Source organism: Brassica oleracea, chromosome C5 (assembly GCF_000695525.1).
Source record: "Brassica oleracea var. oleracea cultivar TO1000 chromosome C5, BOL, whole genome shotgun sequence".
Taxonomy (NCBI): Eukaryota; Viridiplantae; Streptophyta; class Magnoliopsida; order Brassicales; family Brassicaceae; genus Brassica; species Brassica oleracea.
This window is the reverse complement of record NC_027752.1, coordinates 33,680,041-33,684,546: the sequence shown is the minus strand read 5'-3', so window position 1 is coordinate 33,684,546 and position 4,506 is coordinate 33,680,041. Positions and strand designations below refer to the sequence as shown.

Sequence of the window (4,506 nt, the reverse complement as noted above, 5' to 3'; positions counted from 1 at the left end):
AATGACCCATGCTCTATTTCCAACGAGCACTTCAACACACACGTTCGCTTTCAGGTACGATTTTAAATATCATCTTCTTGTAATAAATAATACGAAGATTCGATGTGGTTTCAAGACGCATCAAACTGTTAAATCATCACACTATATAACAAAGAAAAACATAACAACAAATAATTAAGAGAAACTCCAGCTTATATAATATAAAATATGAAAACTTACATTATGTTCGTCCGCAGTATACGGGGCGTGTAAACTAAAAGAAGCTGATGATGATGAGAGAATTTTCACCAGCCGAGACTAAGACACACACAGTAACAGAGAGTTTCAGAGACTCCTTTACAACACACATTACCAGTGAGGAGACAGAGAGACAGACCCAGAAAAGTATTACAAGAACATCAAAGATAAAAAAATAAAGAGAAGATAAAATCTATTCCCCAAGACTTAGAACCATGTGGATACATCTTGCTGCTTCTGGTGCATATCATCTCTGTAATCGAATGAGGCCATATCGAACGGTGGAGAATCAAACACAAGCTGAAACCTGTTGCTGCTACTGTTGTTATGCGCAGCTTCAAAGTTATTGTTGGTGTGTGTAGTGTCGTACTTGAATCCATTGTTGTTGTTCCCTTGGAAAACCGTTTGGTTACCGAAGTGAAGTTAATGAGGCTATAAATAAACAGCAATATGTGCTAGATAGATAGATAGTCCGCTTTTGTAACAATGCATATCTTAAGACTCCTAATGCATCAGTTCCTACAAAGACTAGGTTTGTGTTACGTAGATCGTAACGTATTGATAAGAGCACTTGTGATTTAAGAGAAGATAATGTTTCTATTGATTCAAAACAAGGATTACAAAGAAAGCCTTCCACATGAGAGACTCTTCTCTCTTTATAATCACTTGATCAAATCACTGATATCTCTTCCCTAGACTCTTGCTTATATACTAATTAAATACTCACAGTACCAGCCCACAGTTATCCCAAATCCTCTGCCTGTCGTTATCATTATTTCTTATTCCTTATGTACTTCTAGAAAGTAGCCAGCACATCTTCTTCTAGACCCTCTTCACGTCCCAACGCCATAATGTCCCGTCCTCGGAGGCAGCAAGAATTGTGCTACAATGCCATGGAAAGAGACATAGTGTGTCAGGAATCAAAACGCTTTGCATTTTTGTTTAGAGTAATTACTGATTCCTAAAATAATGAAAGTTTTTCAATGGGTTGGTGAGAGAGAAGATGAATATACAGTGGACATAGCGGTTTGCCTGATCAAAGACTTTGATTGATAGTGTGATAACCTATATAGCAACAGACAGTCATGTCAAGAATACAACAAAGACACCAAAGTGAAGCTTAATCATTTGTATTTAAAGATTAAAGATTGTGTCAGGATCCGAGAGTAACTTACACTGTAACCAAAACAGGAGGGCAACTCTTAAAGTCCCAGACATAAACATTGCCTTTTTCATTCCCTGATGACCAACCAACCAACCAAAAATGTTTCACAAAATTCACAAGAAAAATTTCAAGTATAGTTTAATGTAAGATTATAGCTTTACCTATTGAAACATAATTCATAGAGAGGTCGCAAGAAAACTTAATAGACCAGTGATTACAATGATTAATAGGGTAGCTAAGTAGAATATTTAAAGCATCCTGCAAAACACAACAGCACAAAGAACTTTAATCTGTAATTAACTGAATGACTCTGTTGTGTATAGAGTAGAAATGAGATCCTAACCTCTCCAAGAGAATTATCTTTAATTTGTGGTTGCCACAACAGGATCTCATTCGCCGTACTCTGAAATCAAATATATAAAACACAAGATTAACCTTTCGGATTTTAGCTTATCCATTATTGACTCCTGGACTAACCTTTGAAAGAATATAATCACCAAACCAACGGTTACAATTAAGTATAGTTGTACGACATGAAGCTGCAAATACCTACACATAGAAGTAATGTTACGTCAAGACATGTATGTCAGTCGTTGTTACCAAGACAAAGCAAAGGAAAATACTTACAGGGAGCTCTACAAGTTTTATTGGGAACTTTGATGGAACATCCTTCCATGTAAATGCCAGGTCGATCGACATGTGTCCAAACCTCTGAAGGCAGCCAAACAATGAGATTATACAAACGAACTACAACTGAAAGAGAAAGGAAGTTTCTTTCAAGTGTGCTTGGTTTTAACTCGTACCTTTCATTGACCATATCTTAATAGTGGTGTCCAGACACAACTAACGAAACTGTACATATCACGGGGATTAAAGTCCTACAGATTTAAAAGATAAGATGGTTATACTTAAAATCTCTCTACATATCAAGTGACAGAAAACTGAATTGGATGATTGTTTTTTCTCACATCCAGTGTGTTTAAAAAACATATTGGCTTACCACATTTAGAACTGGAGATTATGACCTCCAGTTCCAGAAAATATCAGAATACATATACCAGTTTCAACATTCCACAATCGAACAGATCCATCCTGATCCAATCAAAACGTAAGAGCTCTTAAATCCTCAACCAAATAAATGAACATTGGTACAAAAAAAAGACAAGAGTCATACCTTGCTAGCAGAAAGCACAAGTTCAGGTATCATAGGATGTGTCTTAATTTCACTCACTGAATCCTCGTGGCCCACAAGGGTCTTCGTACGTGCGAGCAAAGATTACACATGAAAGATATCGAAATCACTTGCTAGTGGGATACATGTAACATCCTTTAACTCTTCGTGCAGTCTAATAAAAAGAAATGCAATAATACCTTATAAACCATTTTATCATTGACGTTAATGACTCGGATTATGCCGTTCAATCCTCCAGCCACAACAAATGGGTTTCTTTCAACGTCACACGCCCAGCTTGCAGTGTAAAACGACTCCTCCTGATCACCAAAGCACATAGACATACATATATAGCATCAATGAAACTTTGCTGCTTTTTATTTCATGGAAACTATATAATATATATATATATAGAGTGTGTTCCTTTGCTTACCTTGGGACGTAGTTACCACAACCAACTCAACTAGCAGATAAATCTGTTAAAATGTGGCCGAAATTTATTCTATTATTTGTCGGCCGGAAGCAACTGCTTCCTTTGCTTACCTTCAAGCCGGCTCTGCCCTTACAGCTGGAGTTCAGATAAGAATAAATCATCTTTGCTCAGGTGGAACATGTGGTGAGGGAAGTGATGGTTATGAGTTCTTTGGAATCTATTGCAAACTTCTAGGTGTCCGGATGTGCAGATTATATATCACCGTCATAGTCAAGCTCCTCAATGTTGTCAAAGTTTATTGAAGTTAAACTTTATTTTGGGCTATCCTTAATTATGGGTTCTAATAATCTTATTTGGCTAAACCCAAAGTTAAGTTAAGGTTCTAGAATCTCTTTAGAAAAATCATAAAAGATCATTACCTCCTCAAGTGTTCTAGAGATCTCCTTTGGATAAGTATTAGTAGAAAAAAATCTAGATATTATGGTAGAGAGTTCTAGAAATTAAAATAAGGTTTGTAAGATATTTTTGGAGCCTTTTTGGAGCCTATAAATAGCTCCCTCCTCTCTCATTTGTAAATAATACAAGAAGTTGAACAAGAAAAAAGTGTTATACTCAAAGTTTTCTAAATCTCTTTGAGAGTTCTTCCATATTATTCTTCATACTTGGAAGTTTTCTTGTTTCTTTCGGGTTCTCGGGTATTACGGTCTTGGGCTAGTGCTAAGCACTATCAAGGGTGGTTTCTCTACATGGTATCAGAGCTATTCTAATCTTGTGCTCATCAAGATCGGGGTTTAAAGAGAGCTCGGATTTATTCTAAGTATGGAATCAATGGGTCGTTTTGTTGGATTGGGAATGAAAATCTTAGACCAATCTAACTATCGGTTATGGAAGTCATGCATGGAGTCATACTTTGTGAGTGAGGACTTATGGGACGTCGTCGGTGGTAATAGCACAACACCACCAAGGGGAAATGCTGCAACCACGGAAGCAAAAAAGGAGTGGACACGGAAGAATGCCAAGGCGGAGTTTGCTTTGAAGAGATCCATATCTTCAAGCATATTTGAGCATGTCTCAAGATGTACTTCCGCTAGTTCCATTTGGCAAGCTTTAGATCAACTGTTCAGCAAAAAAAATGAGGCCAAGCTACAATTATTGGAGAATGAGCTTGCGAATGCGAAGCAGGGGGAGTCTTCAATCTCGGAGTTTTTTATCAAGGTAAAGAACCTATGCTCCGAGATTAATACTCTAAATCCGGAGGAGTCAATTTCTGAAGCACGGTTGAAGCGGTCTATCATTCGAGGTCTACGGCCTGAGTATACACCGTTTGTGACTTCGGTTCAAGGATGGGCTACACAGCCTTCCTTGGAAAAGTTTAAAAATTTGCTAGCTTCGCAAGAGTCATTAGCCATGCAAATGTCAGAAGTCAAAATCAATGATGACTCGGGAAGCGCCTTTGTAGCTCGGAGACAACAAAGCTTCAAGGCGAAAAACAAAGATGGA

At 37.5% G+C, this 4,506-nt stretch overlaps 1 pseudogene; it reads right to left on the bottom strand.

Annotated features, from left to right (window-relative positions):
- Window positions 1-296: 296 nt before the first annotated feature.
- Window positions 297-2,911, bottom strand: LOC106345058 (annotated as a pseudogene).
- Between the last annotated feature and the right edge of the window lie 1,595 nt (window positions 2,912-4,506).